We start from the raw sequence: 14,198 nt of genomic DNA, 5'->3' as shown, positions 1-14,198 counted from the left end.
ACCCTATGTACAGATAGTCAATATATGAAGTGTAAAGGAAAATATGTTTTTTTTTTGTAGGATTAAATGCTGTCCAAATGTCCATCGTGTTTTGGGAACAATCTCGTCGTCATGTCCACATATTCTCACAACCGAATGAAACAACATTCTGGGAACCTTTTAAAGACTGACAACATGTGTTCTGGAAACATTCTTGTAAAGTCAGGTGAATGTTTTTTTGCACCCTAAAAGAAACTGGATCGTTTTTTTTGTGTTTTGGGAACATATATTTTGTGATTGTCCCCACATTGTTCTCACCAAACTGTTCCCAAAACATAATGAAACATTTTAGGAACCTTTTAAAGGACTGAGCTAAATGTGTTCTTAAGAATGTTCTTGCAATAACAGACAAATGTTCTATACAAACAATCTATAATCATCACCATGACTGGGCAGTTTTTTGTCTAATGAGAACATTTGCCCATAACTAACAAATGTTCTAGACACGTTCAATAGGCTCAGCTCACCATGGTAACAGCAGAAAACTGAAGGAGGCAGTTAAATATATATATTTATTTATTTTGCCATGTTGGCAAGACATTAGTGACATGATGTATTCTGGTAGACCTACTTCTCCCAACACATTATGGTAGGCCTACTTCTCCCAACACATTATGGTAGGCCTACTTCTCCCAACACATTATGGTAGGCCTACTTCTCCCAACACATTCTGGTAGGTCTACTTCTCCCAACACATTATGGTAGGCCTACTTCTCCCAACACATTATGGTAGGCCTACTTCTCCCAACACATTATGGTAGGCCTACTTCTCCCAACACATTATGGTAGGCCTACTTCTCCCAACACATTATGGTAGGCCTACTTCTCCCAACACATTATGGTTGGCCTACTTCTCCCAACACATTATGGTAGGCCTACTTCTCCCAACACATTATGGTAGGCCTACTTCTCCCAACACATTATGGTAGGCCTACTTCTCCCAACACATTATGGGAGGCCTACTTCTCCCAACACATTATGGTAGGCCTACTTCTCCCAACACATTATGGTAGGCCTACTTCTCCCAACACATTATGGTAGGCCTACTTCTCCCAACACATTATGGTAGGCCTACTTCTCCCAACACATTATGGTTGGCCTACTTCTCCCAACACATTATGGTAGGCCTACTTCTCCCAACACATTCTGGTAGACCTACTTCTCCCAACACATTATGGTAGGCCTACTTCTCCCAACACATTATGGTTGGCCTACTTCTCCCAACACATTATGGTTGGCCTACTTCTCCCAACACATTATGGTTGGCCTACTTCTCCCAAGACATTATGGTTGGCCTACTTCTCCCAAGACATTATGGTAGGCCTACTTCTCCCAACACATTATGGTTGGCCTACTTCTCCCAACACATTATGGTTGGCCTACTTCTCCCAACACATTATGGTAGGCCTACTTCTCCCAACACATTATGGTAGGCCTACTTCTCCCAACACATTATGGTTGGCCTACTTCTCCCAACACATTATGGTAGGCCTACTTCTCCCAACAAATTATGGTTGGCCTACTTCTCCCAACACATTATGGTAGGCCTACTTCTCCCAACACATTATGGTAGGCCTACTTCTCCCAACACATTATGGTTGCCTATTTAGTATAATTAATTAATTGTAAATGTATCTCTGCCACATCAAACATGGTGATGATGATAGACATCAGATTTTGATTAGAAGAGAAAAGACTAAAAATAACTGCTGATGTGCTGCTGTGAATAGCGTGTGGTGACTGACCTCTCGATATCTATTTTGTCATTTGTCAGTGTGTGTGGCGACAGACCTCCTTGGATGTCTACTCTATGTCAAAAGGCAGTCTTCAGCATTATAAAAGTGATAAATAACAACACGAACCCCAGTGAGAGAAAAACAATAACATTGGAGACTGGGCTCTGGATTTGTATTGGCTGAGAGTGAAATGTGCGTCAGCTTGTTGTCACTGCGTGGAGAGATCACACTGAATATATGATTAACCAGGGGAAGGAGAAGGAGAAGGAGCAGACAGGTCCCTCTCACTTTCACGATGCGGGGCATGCAGGAGAGTATGTGGGTCCTACCTCTGGTTCTACTGGGGCTGTTAAAGCCCTGGGCTGCAGGCTACTCACTCAGTCAGGTAATTTCCCTTCTGTAAATTGATTAATATATTATATAGCCTAGTGATATTACGATTGACACAATATAATTTCATTTGAAAAATATGGTTGGGAGAACTAAATTGCTACATAGGCTAATATATTACAGGTGGCACTTTGTTTTTATCGTTTTGGTGTAGTCAGTTATGATTCTGTTTATTTCACAATCCAGTGGTTGCTGTTAAATTTATTATTTCTATCGGGGGACTAAACATTGACTTATCCTTGGAGCGTCACGCGAACCATTACGCAAAACTCGGCTGTTATCTTACTATCATTGTAAGTGACACGTCGTTAGAATGGACGTTTCCAGAAAACCACTGGCCACCTGAGAATCGTAAAAAAACAACAACACCATCCGACAGATACAATTAGGGCTGACCCAGTTTAGTCGACTAGTTGATTATTTGGTCAATAAACTGTTGGCCGACTGAGATTTTTTGTTGTTGTTGTCAAGCAGTCGCAATTTATTTTATTTTTCATGGCACATGAGATACCTTTCCTGACAGATTTGCGCCTGTCTCAGCGGACTAATCCATTGCGTATGGAACAGTCCGTGAAGCACGCGTGCCGCGAGACTATTTGTCTTGGTAGCCAAGTAATTTGATAAAATTGATCAAATAAGTGAAATTGCATTAGTTTCTCAATTGCATTGCTTTTCCATAAGTGACTACTGCTTTGGACCCGACACCGTTTGTGAGAGTATTCCTTAGGCCTACAGTAAGCCTGTGTGTGAAAATAATTTTCCTTGGGTATAATTTAAAATGTTGAGTCAATAAGGTGAGTGCGGCTAAGATGCATAAGGCACGTCTCTCTCCAGAGTCTCTCTCCCGCCATTTCACTCGCATTCATTGTTTCATAACTTAATTGTGTGAATCTACAATGTTTGTTTGGTTACGTAATTTATCCAATATACACTACATGACCAAAAGTATGTGGACACCTGCTCGTCGAACATCTAATTCAAATATCGTGGGCATTAAAATGGTATTGGTCCCCCTCCCTTTGCTGCTATAACAGCCTCCACTCTTCTGGGAAGGCTTTCCACTTGATGCTGGTGTAACGGATGTGTAGGGGACGGTTTAAAATTATACTGTTACATTGATGCTGTTGACCCGGATTACTGGTTGCTGCGGAAAAAGGAGGAAGGTCAAAAGGGGGGTGAGTGTAACGGATGTGAAACGGCTAGCTTAGTTAGCGGTGTGGGCTAAATAGCGTTTCAATCGGTTACGTCACTTGCTCTGACACCTTGAAGTAGTAGTTCCCCTTGCTCTGCAAGGGCCGCGGCTTTTGTGGAGCGATGGGTAACGATGCTTCGTGGGTGACTGTTGTGGATGTGTGCAGAAGGTCCCTGATTCGCGTGAAGGGATGTCTTTACGCTACAACATACAATCACATACAATCACATTCTAGACGATTCTGTACTTCCAACTTTGTGGCAACAGTTTGGGGAAGGCCCTTTCCTGTTTCAGCATGACAATGCCCCCACAAAGCTTGTCCACAAAGCTTGGTCCATACAGAAATGGATTGTTGATCAGTGTGGAAGAACTTGACTGGCCTGCACAGAGACATGACCTCAACACCTGTGTGATGAACTGGAACTAAGGGGCCAAACCATGGAAAACAGCCCCAGACATGATTCATCCACCAAACTTTACAGTTGGCACTATGCATTTGGATAGGTAGCGTCCTCCTGGCATCCGCCAAACCCAGATTCATCCGTCGGACTGCCAGATGGTGAAGCGTGATTCATCACTCCAGACAGAGAACCCGTTTCCACTGCTCCGGAGTCCAAAGAACGGTACCTTTCTGGCAGCTTGTGTGGACTACCACTTCGCGGCTGAGCCGTTGTTGCTCCTAGACGTTTCCACTTCACAATAACAGCACTTACAGTTGACCTGGACAGCTCTAGCAGGGCAGACATTTGACAAACTGACTTGTTGGAAAGGTGGCATTGTATGATGGTGCCACATTCAAAGTCACTGAGCTCTTCAGTAAGTCCATTTTACTGCCACTGTTTGTCTATGGAGATTGCATGGCGGTGTGCATTTGTTTTTACACCTATCAACAACGGGTGTGGCTGAAATATTAGAATCCACTAATTTGAAGGGGTGTCCACATACTTTTGTTTTTATATATATAGCGTACAGTCCTTTACCATTCTCATTGTGGACACTTTTGAGCTCACAACCTACAGTGCCTTGCAAAAGTATTCATCCCCTTGGCGTTTTTCCTATTTTACTGCATTACAACCTGTAATTTAAATGGATTTTTATTTGGATTTCATGTAATGGACATACACAAAATAGTCCAAATTGGTGAAGTGAAATGAAAAAGTAGTAGTAGTATGTATTCAGAAATATGTATTCACCCCCTTTGCTATGAAACCCCTAAATAAGATCTCATGCAAACAATTACCTTCAGAAGTCACATAATTAGTTAGATTACACACAGCTGAACTTTATTTAAGTGCCACATGATATGTCACATGATCTCAGTATATATACACCTGTTCTGAAAGGGAGTCTGCAACACAACAAAGCAAGGGGCACCACCAAGCAAGCGAGACGATGAAGACCAAGGAGCTGAAACAGGTCAGGGAAAAAGTTGTGGATAAGTACAGTTCAGGGTTGGGTTATAAAAAAATAACCGAAACTTTGAACATCCCACGGAGCACCATTAAATCCATTATTAAAAAATGGAAAGAATATGGCACCACAACAAACCTGCCAAAAGAGGGCCGCCCACCAAAACTCACGGACCAGGCAAGGAGGGCATTAATCAGAGAGGCAACAAAGAGACTAAAGATAACACAGAAGGAGCTGCATAGCTCCACAGCGGAGATTGGAGTATCTGTCCGTAGGACCACTTTAAGCCGTACACTCCACAGCTGGGCTTTACGGAAGAGTGGCCAGAAAAAAATAAGCAGACATGTTTGGTGTTCGCCAAAAGGCATGTTGGAGACTCCCCAAACATATGAAAGAAGGTACTCTGGTCAGATTTAGTTTTTTGGCCATCAAGGAAAATACTATGTCTGGCGCAAACTCAACACCTCTCATCACCCCAAGAACACCATCCCTACAGTGAAGCATGATGGTGGCAGCATCATGATGTGAGGATGTTTTTCATTGGCAGGGATTGGGACACCATGCGTAGGGCTGGTGCTATGTACACCATGCGTAGGGCTGGTGCCATGTACCCCGGTATGGTTCTCAATCAGAGGCAGGTGTTGTTAGTTGTATCTGATTGAGAATCATACTTAGGTAGCCTTTTCCCACGTGTGTTTCGTGGGTGATATATTTTTCGTTTCAGTGTTTGCACCATTCGGGACTGTTTCGGTTTTCATTTTGTTTCTCTTGTTCTTTTTGTATTCTGTATTCATTCTCATTAAATGACATTATGGATACATACCACTTTGCATTTTGGTCCTCCGATCCTTCCTACTCCTCCTCCTCAGAAGAGGAAGAATAAAGCCGTTACAGAGGGCAACTTTGAGGGCCCAGAATAGTTAATACAATGTTGCAAGTTCGATAGCCTAGCTCAAGCCAGACCCAGTTGATAGTTGATACAATGTTTCAAGTTCATTGCAGGAGTAGAGAGATAAATGCAGTTGAAGAAAATGAACAAACCCCCATGCTTAGCCAGTGTGATTTATAGGATATATTTTCTACTTGCAATATTTTAATTTGTTGGCTTTATGTAGGCTAATTTTACCTAGTTGGCAATAGAACAGATACGTTATTATAATTTAAATTAAATTGTTCCACGAAAATGTGCACAGGAACATCATAACTGGTTTGGTAGAAATGGTAAGATAAATTGGGCATTTCACATGAAAAAGGTTGCCAACCCCTAGTGTAGCCTATTACCCGCACCTTCAGGATCTTATTGACAGGCCAGCAGCAGCGGGAGGAGGGGGGGGGGTTGTGAATACCTTTTTCTTCTTCTGGTTATCTTGATCTCTGGCTCCCTCTTGAGTCATTTATGTCTTTATTATTTCATCCAACGTGCTGAAAGCGCGTGTCATTCGGTCATTCGGCCAAGTGTCTGCAGGTTTTCGGTCTTCCCTTGCGGTTGATTGATGAATTAAGGTCACTGATTAGTAAGGAAATCACCTGGTTGTCTAAGTCTTAATTGAAGAGAAAAACCAAAAACCAGCAGACACTAGGCTCTCCATGGAATGAGTTTGACATCCCCTGGTTTAAAGCATCAGACAAGCTCAGTGCATATATAATACAACACATAGGGTGTGTGTGTGTGTGTATATATATATATATATATATATGGAAAAATCTATTGGTCGAAAGAACAGATAACACTCGGGTGACCAAGATGTATTTTAGTAGAGGCCAACCCCAGACAGATAAATACACATTATTCATTATGTAAAGAAAGTAGAATACTAGTGGTTACATTCTTGGTTAATTCGGAGGCACAGATATCACTATTGGATGTCATTGATTCGTTTAGATTTTTGTTGAAGATTGAAAACTGGTTCTATGTGTTTTGACCTATTTTCTAAAGACGAACAGCTGATAGCACCACAAGAAAGTATATGCATAAATAAACACACTTCAGGGAAAATGGCTATACAGCAGAATATGCATAACCCGTTTAAAGGTGTGTGTGTGTGTGTTGATCATCAGGTGTGTGACCCATCTCAAGATGGCACGATCTATAACTACAAAGCTAAGACCCTGAATGGGAGTCGTTCAGTCTCCCTCAGTGAGTACATGGGGAAGACCGTCCTCTTCGTCAACGTAGCCACTTACTGAGGACTCACCTTCCAGTACCTGGGTAAGACTGTCTGGTTTAAGACTAACATTATAACAGTAGGCTAACAGTGGAGTTAGCAAGCTGCAGTAGGCTAACAGTGGAGTTAGCTAACTGCAGTAGGCTAACAGTGGAGTTAGCAAGCTGCAGTAGGCTAACAGTGGAGTTAGCAAGCTGCAGTAGGCTAACAGTGGAGTTAGCAAGCTGCAGTAGGCTAACAGTGGAGTTAGCAAACTGCAGTAGGCTAACAGTGGAGTTAGCAAACTGCAGTAGGCTAACAGTGGAGTTAGCAAACTGCAGTAGGCTAACAGTGGAATTAGCAGAATGCAGTAGGCTTACAGTGGAGTTAGCAGAATGTAGTAGGCTAACAGTGGAGTTAGCAAACTGCAGTAGGCTAACAGTGGAGTTAGCAGAATGCAGTAGGCTAACAGTGGAGTTAGCAGAATGCAGTAGGCTAACAGTGGAGTTAGCAGAATGCAGTAGGCTAACAGTGGAGTTAGCTAACTGCAGTAGGCTAACAGTGGAGTTAGCAGAATGCAGTAGGCTAACAGTGGAGTTAGCAGAATGCAGTAGGCTAACAGTGGAGTTAGCAGAATGCAGTAGGCTAACAGTGGAGTTAGCAAGCTGCAGTAGGCTAACAGTGGAGTTAGCAGAATGCAGTAGGCTAACAGTGGAGTTAGCAGAATGCAGTAGGCTAACAGTGGAGTTAGCAAGCTGCAGTAGGCTAACAGTGGAGTTAGCAGAATGCAGTAGGCTAACAGTGGAGTTAGCTAACTGCAGTAGTCTAACAGTGGAGTTAGCAGAATGCAGTAGGCTAACAGTGGAGTTAGCTAACTGCAGTAGGCTAACAGTGGAGTTAGCAGAATGCAGTAGGCTAACAGTGGAGTTAGCTAACTGCAGTAGTCTAACAGTATGCAGGCTAACTCGAGGCTTCACAGTAGACTGGCCCCACACCTATAGTCTTGGGCGGTATACCATTTATACCGTATACCGGGGAATCTCAAAATACCAGACTGTATGATTTCCAATACGGACGTGCGTGCTACGCCACTGCTTATAACTAAGAGATAGAATAAATATAATCAGAGATATCATCTAATCCTATTATATCCAGGTCAGGGCTCCAGCTTTGCATCTGCTTTGCTAACCTACTAGCTAAGTGACTAGATGTCAAGATCAAGCTTCTTGATTATTATAGCAGACATTCAATCACCTCCTGGTTCAAGATGCCTGTTGCCTATAAATAGTTTTTTTTTTAAATAGCACCGCTTGTGTGCAAATTCAATACTACCGTATACCCTGGTATGGTACAGGAAACATGAACATCTGGATTCTGCCCAACCTTACCCACACTTCGTTTAATCTTCGTTTAATCCCCAAGTCCATACATAGACTAACAGGCTTGACTGACTGAGGCCTAGATTCAATCCGATCAAGCGTTAACCGGCGATAGCTGTCACCCGCATAGCTGACGTTTTGGCTGTGTTGGAGGTGGGAACTGCTTTGGAGCTGTCAGATCGGTGAGCTGCTGCTCTTGTAATCATTGTCAGGAAGCCACACCCAGAAGGAGGAAGTGTACAGGCTATATAGAAATAATGACGTTCTAATTGAAAAATCATTAAACGAAATCATGAGGATTTCTATCAGCCTAATGGAGGTGCAGATTACATCTCACATTCCAGTGTTGGAGATTGTAAACAAAGGCTGTTAATGCGACTCCATGCGGCCAATGGCAATGTCTGCTTTAGGTATAATGCCGGGAGCTGCTTGTGGATTTGACAGAGCTTCAACTCACGACACATTTCAAAAACAACCGCAATGCAGATGTCGGTTCTGATCCTAGGAATGGAGCCCCTAAAGTGCTCTGCAACAAAGACAAAGGCTAGTCCATGTGTGACCAGAACAGGGGAACTGTAGTATACGTCCTACTTTAATGTACATTGTTTAGAAATCCAGATTTTTGACCTCAAGTTACCCAAAGGGGTTTATCGGATTGATCTCGTTGTTGTGGCATCTTTCTATTATAAAACCTTTAATCCAGCTGTGTGTGTGTGTGTGTGTGTGTGTGTGTGTGTGTGTGTGTGTGTGTGTGTGTGTGTGTCATCTAATCAGAGTTGAATGCACTACACGAGGAGATGAAGGATTATGGGTTTACCATTCTCGGGTTCCCCTCCAATCAGTTTGGAAAACAGGAGCCAGGAGAAAATCATGAGATTCTGGCCACTCTAAAGTAAGTATTGTTTGTCTCTCAAAGACCCTTTAACAATTGAACAGTCATTAAAATACATATAAAGTAGTCTAATGTATATGATATACTGTACATTACCAATGTTTTTATTATGAAGGTGAAATAAACCTGAAACTGATGCAAGTGTCTTTGCATGCCAATAAAGGCAAATCCTCTGTCAATCAACAGAGCTTCATTTAGTTTGGGAAAAACATCCCAGGATTGGGAGATCAGTTTCTGAGATGCGATATACAGATCCCTAAAGTATAGCTCGCTCTGAGAATAAGCAACATTCCTATGGTATCTGGTCCCTCTAGCCCACCTTAGACTCTACCCCTGGCCAGCTTAAACCCCATGTTCACCAGACTGTTAACCCTGGTTTCACCAGTGTCTGCCTTCGGTATATTTGGGTTTATAACCTGGGTTGTTAACCTCTAGTAAAAGCAGAGATTGTATGTTTAAGAAGCTTAACAGTGTTGTGGTTTGTGTTTGTGTCACATAGTCTGTCTATCTAGGGCAGTAGCTTAGTGAGTTTGGCACCCATTAAAAAGGTCCTTTAAGTTCTCAAAAGCTATGTGCCCTGGTCAGAACCATATGGGCCCTGGTCAAAAGTAGGGGACTATATAGGGAATAGAGTACAATTTGGGAGGCAGCCCAGTGATAAGTGTATCTCTATCTCTCCTTGGGTTCCAGGCATGTCCGACCAGGAAATGGATTTGTTCCAAACTTCCTGCTATTCCAGAGGGGGGATGTGAACGGAGACACAGAACAAGGAGTCTACACTTTCCTTAAAGTAAGCAAATGTTTAGAGAAAGTGTTCAGGAAAAGCACTCAATATTCCCAGGTTTTCCAGAAATCCCAAAACCTTCAACCAAGAACTTCTGGAAAACTTCAACATTGGAAAGTTATCAGAAACAAGTTGACTGATTGTTGTCATCCTAGTGTGCAGTGGAGTCAATAACACTTTGTGGGCGATTTACCTGGTCAGATTCCCACTATAATCCTGACTGAATTATTGGACAGATACTGTGGCTGTGACAGCTGGCAAAATCAACCCTGTAACAGAAACAGAACTGGGTTACACAGAGAGAATTATACCGTAACATTCACTGTGTCTATTGGGTACAGACATTGTTTTTAATAGGTCTAACAGTTAAGACATGTCATTTAATGGTACAAATGTATTACATTTTTTAATTGTGGCATGAACACAACCAGTCATGATGTTTTCATCTGATTGTCAAATAAACCACTTCATAAAGTAGGCTACCTCCGGCTGCTCACGTTCCTCCACTCCAAATAATCCCAGCATCCAAACAGTGCACTGTGCACGCGCCATTTACTGAATGGAAAGAGACCTCTGTTACAAACAGGGTAATTTCTATTTCGTATTCCTCCCAAGGCAGCAGCTACTCTTCCTGGGGTTTATTATGGATCCCCATGAGTTCCTCCCAAGGCAGCAGCTACTCTTCCTGGGGTTTATTATGGATCCCCATGAGTTCCTCCCAAGGCAGCAGCTACTCTTCCTGGGGTTTATTATGGATCCCCATTAGTTCCTCCCAAGGCAGCAGCTACTCTTCCTGGGGTTTATCATGGATCCCCATTAAGTTCCTGTCAAGGCAGCAGCTACTCTTCCTGGGGTCTATTATGGATCCCCATGAGTTCCTGTCAAGGCAGCAGCTACTCTTCCTGGGGTTTATTATGGATCCCCATTAGTTCCTCCCAAGGCAGCAGCTACTCTTCCTGGGGTCTATCATGGATCCCCATTAGTTCCTGTCAAGGCAGCAGCTACTCTTCCTGGGGTCTTCTATGGATCCCCATGAGTTCCTGCCAAGGCAGCAGCTACTCTTCCTGGGGTCTATTATGGATCCCCATGAGTTCCTGCCAAGGCAGCAGCTACTCTTCCTGGGGTCTATTATGGATCCCCATGAGTTCCTGCCAAGGCAGCAGCTACTCTTCCTGTTGTCCAGCAACATTAAAGCAGTTATATACAGTTTAAAATATGACATGCCATTACATTTCAAAACATTTTACCCAACACATTTAGTGTGTTCCCTCAGGCCTCTACTCTACAACAACATATCTACAATACAACACCCATGTGCACATGTGTGTAGAGTGTCTTATGTGTGTGTCTCTTCACAGTCCCCGCTGTTTTATAAGGGGTATTTTGTCATTTTTTAAATCTAATTTTACCGCTTGCATCGGTTAGCTGATGTGGAATAGAGTTCCATGTAGTCATGGCTCTATGTAGTACTGTGTGCCTCCCATAGTCTGTTCTGGACTTGGAGATTGTGAATATATCTTTGGTGGCATGTCTTGTGGGGTATGAATGGGTGTCTGAGCTGTGTGCTTGTTGTTTAAACAGACAGCTTGGTGCATTCAGCTTGTCAACACTTTTTACAAATACGAGTAATGATGAAGTCAATCTCTCCTCCACTTTCAGCCATGAGAGATTGACATACATATTATTAATGTTAGCTCTATGTGTACATTTAAAGGGCCAGCTGTGTTGCCCTGTTCTGAGACCGGTGTAATTTTTCGAGAAAACTAGAGCCTGTAGGACCTGGCTTGTTGATAGTTCTGTTAAGAAAGTAGAGAAGTGCTTTATTTTGGACAGACAACTGTAATGACATTCAGCAGGTGTCATTAGGCCTACAACACTGGCTCTATTCATGGTTGCCAAGGGAAACCATGCTTAACCAAAAATGTGAACAAGAAAAAGGCGTCAGAGCGAAACAGCACCCATTTGTCCCAGTATTTTTAGCCCATGTATCTCATGCACTCTGGACATAAAGACTATAACTTGGGATCCTTCCTGTAGCTCTCATCCTTCTGATAGGACAACATAACCTGCCCAACGGTAGTTCTAACCCTGTCTTCTAGAACTGTTCTAACACGATAACCCTGTCTTCTAGAATTGTTCTAAACCTAACCCTGTCTTCTAGAATTGTTCTAACCCTAACCCTGTCTTCTAGAACTGTTCTAACCCTGTCTTCTAGAATTGTTCTAACCCTAACAGTCTTCTAGAATTGTTCTAACCCTAACCCTGTCTTCTAGAATTGTTCTAACCCTATAACCCTGTCTTCTAGAATTGTTCTAACCCAATAACCCTGTCTTCTAGAACTGTTCTAACCCTATAACCCTGTCTTCTAGAACTGTTCTAACCCTGTCTTCTAGAACTGTTCTAACCCTGTCTTCTAGAACTGTTCTAACCCTGTCTTCTAGAACTGTTCTAACCCTGTCTTCTAGAATTGTTCTAACCCTGTCTTTTAGAACTGTTCTAACCCTGTCTTCTAGAATTGTTCTAATCCAATAACCCTGTCTTCTAGAACTGTTCTAATCCAATAACCCTGTCTTCTAGAACTGTTCTAATCCAATAACCCTGTCTTCTAGAACTGTTCTAACCCTATAACCCTGTCTTCTAGAACTGTTCTATCCCTATAACCCTGTTTTCTAGAACTGTTCTAGCCCTATAACCCAGTTTTCTAGAACTGTTCTAGCCCTGTCTTCTAGAATTGTTCTAACTATTACCCCGTCTTCTAGAACTGTTCTAACTATTACCCCCCCCCCCGTCTTCTAGAACTGTTCTAACTCTATTACCCCCCGTCTTCTAGAACTGTTCTAACTCTATTACCCCCGTCTTCTAGAACTGTTCTAACTCTATTACCCCCCGTCTTCTAGAACTGTTCTAACTCTATTACCCCCCCGTCTTCTAGAACTGTTCTAACCCTATAACCCTGTCTTCTAGAACTCCTGCCCGCCAGTAGGGGACAGCTTTGAGAACCCCACCAACAGGCTGTTCTGGGAGCCCCTGAAGATCAACGACATCAAGTGGAACTTTGAGAAGTTCCTGGTCGGACCGGATGGGAAGCCCGTGATGAGGTGGTTCCCCCGGGTCCCAGTGTCTGAGGTTCGGGAGGACATCCTCAAATACTTCCGTCAACTCTTCTCCCAGTCCACCCAGCAGAACATTGACTAAGATTTTATGTGCCTGTAGATTTTAAATTCCTGTATTGAAATTCAGCCTACAGATTTATTAGATTCACCTTTTTAGATACATGAAAACACAGTGGACTGGTGTCCAGGGTCCAGATTACACCGCTTTCTGGACTAAAAAGCACTTTCGATGGAAATTCTTCAATGAGTATGCTGTCATTTCATTCCAAGAGTAGGCTTAATCTGGATCAAGTGTAGAATAGAACATCATTCAACTGATTTGTAGAAGAAACTGTCAATCAATTCAAATGAACGGCTGGCTGTGGTGGTAGTGGGTAATGGGTCGCTGGTCATAAAGGTGGCATGTTGTATGAAGGTGAGGCTTGAAAACAGCGCGTCTGTGGTGCCAAACCTGAGTTCTAGGGTCCAGGCCAGTCCTTCAGTGCATTCAGGCTGGGCCTGGTAACCCTAGGAGCCATGTTACCTCCTGGTCCTGCCACCCAGTGCTGCTGCCTGACTAATTCATGTCAATAAATCACGTCAGTATAACATGGTGCCAAGTTCTTCCTGTAAACGATGATGAACTGTGGTGTGTGTGGCCACTCAAATGCTTCCACAAAATGTCTAGGTCAACAAAGAAAAGTTTTAAAATTGAAGATGACCAGAGTAAGACGTACGAAGACATTTAGGATGTTTATTAAGCCAGTTTAAATACAAAAAAAAAAGTCTCATCACATCAGTAATGTGCTTTTTGCCTTCTGCAAACACTCCAGAACTATAAACTAGAAAAAGACCACTGCCAGAGGGGGAAAGAAACCAAGGCATTCCTGTCAAAGAGTAATTCAACCATTCTGGAATCTAGTGTCTCTAAAAAAAAAATAAGTGATCCAACTGGATTTTACAGTGAACATTGTGAATTAACACCCATCTTTACCAGTCTGAATGCAACATACACAGGTTTATAATACCCATACATATGCAATCCTATGTAGCTTTGATTCAGGAGATTAGTAGTTCACCACCAAACCAAATCACACATCAGAAGGATTGGTGGCTCTAGGGGGTAGTGACCAACCCCCC

The 14,198-nt window shown here is 42.7% G+C and overlaps 1 pseudogene across 2 annotated transcripts; it reads left to right on the top strand.

Moving 5' to 3' along the window:
• The first annotated feature begins 2,003 nt into the window (after nt 1-2,003).
• Nucleotides 2,004-13,667, top strand: LOC124010777 (annotated as a pseudogene). 2 transcript variants are annotated; one of them, XR_006834489.1, is made up of 5 exons: nt 2,004-2,160; nt 6,826-6,976; nt 9,065-9,182; nt 9,873-9,972; nt 12,931-13,667. The product of XR_006834489.1 is annotated as a glutathione peroxidase 3-like, transcript variant X2 (transcript). The 2 variants fall into 2 exon arrangements; XR_006834488.1 differs by having other exon boundaries at nt 2,014-2,160; nt 6,802-6,976.
• The last annotated feature ends 531 nt before the right edge of the window (nt 13,668-14,198 follow it).

Source organism: Oncorhynchus gorbuscha, linkage group LG23 (genome assembly GCF_021184085.1).
Source record: "Oncorhynchus gorbuscha isolate QuinsamMale2020 ecotype Even-year linkage group LG23, OgorEven_v1.0, whole genome shotgun sequence".
NCBI lineage: Eukaryota > Metazoa > Chordata > Actinopteri > Salmoniformes > Salmonidae > Oncorhynchus > Oncorhynchus gorbuscha.
The sequence above is the reverse complement of the archived record's forward strand: the minus strand, read 5'-3'. Positions and strand labels throughout refer to the sequence as shown.